Source organism: Camellia sinensis, chromosome 6, assembly GCF_055761805.1.
Source record: "Camellia sinensis isolate YWXY chromosome 6, ASM5576180v1, whole genome shotgun sequence".
Taxonomy (NCBI): Eukaryota; Viridiplantae; Streptophyta; class Magnoliopsida; order Ericales; family Theaceae; genus Camellia; species Camellia sinensis.
The window spans coordinates 137,367,564-137,368,690 of NC_138966.1; the positions used below are offsets into that span (position 1 = coordinate 137,367,564).

The 1,127-nt window shown below is 31.4% G+C and overlaps 1 long non-coding RNA gene across 1 annotated transcript; it reads left to right on the plus strand.

The window, feature by feature from the left end:
- Positions 1-445: 445 nt before the first annotated feature.
- On the plus strand, positions 446-1,127 carry LOC145792403 (uncharacterized). The gene is made up of 2 exons (XR_014331804.1): positions 446-935; positions 1,003-1,127. It is a non-coding gene; the product is annotated as an uncharacterized LOC145792403 (long non-coding RNA).

The following is a 1,127-nucleotide window of genomic DNA, read 5'->3' on the forward strand; positions in this document are numbered from 1 at the left end:
AATATTAATTCATCAAACCCACAAAATCTGTTTTGTTAGAATGGCATTCAATACACATAATACATATCTATCTATTCACATTAATTAAAAGAGATCCTCTAAACAATTTTTGTCATTTTTTAGTATTTACATTTAAGGTTGTGGTTACAAGTGTAACTGACAAAGCAAACTTTTTAAACTTATATAGAAAGCGTTACAACATCTATATGTAATTTTTTTTCTTCATTTGTTGTCTTACATGAATGGCTATTTGATAATTTTCTCTTTTTATGACCGTTTCGATTTCTATGGCACTCTTACCATAATTTTTTGAAATATGGTATTTACACTGACAGGCTCAATCCCATTACATCACTCAATTACATAGTTGTTTTTTTTCTTTTTATAAAGGTATATGTTTTTTAATAAAAAATTAAAAAAATAATTAAAATAACAACTTCCCAAACAAGCTCTAAACATGATAGAGTAATTTCATGGCCCCACACGTCCATTGGTTCAATGAATAATTTTTTTATTTTTTTGTCATATGATAAGATATTAGGAGATTAATAAATTAGATTACAATAAAAAGATTTCACTTGCTTCATCGACTTAAATATTGAATATCTGACATTTTCATTATCCCAAGAGATAATTACATAGACCATTGGACCGGCTATCTTGTTCGCCAATGAATAATTTACAACTAAGTCGGTTTTGGTCAATTTTCCGTTTCGAAAAACAGTACCTAATTTTTTGAGTCCCAGTGCCTGTATATATATATTTCCATATGGAGGTTCCTTCCACAATAAAACCTATCTATACTTGTTCTTGAAAGGCAAAGTTCCTTCTCTGAACCTTTGAATATGGGTCGAACAGTGAAGTACGAGTTCATTGCTGATGAACGTGTTCGGAGGCAGACATTTCGGAAAAGAAAGGCTGGATTATTGAAAAAGGTGAGTGAGCTTAAAACTCTATGTTCTGTTGGTGCATGTGCTATAATATATCCTACTACTGCAACAGGATCTGTTGCTCAACCAGATGTTTGGCCTTCTCCAAATGAAGCATCCCATTTGTTCCAAAGGTTTGAAAACTTGCCTAGCATGAAACAAACAGCCAACATGATGGACCAAGAAAATTTTCTTAAG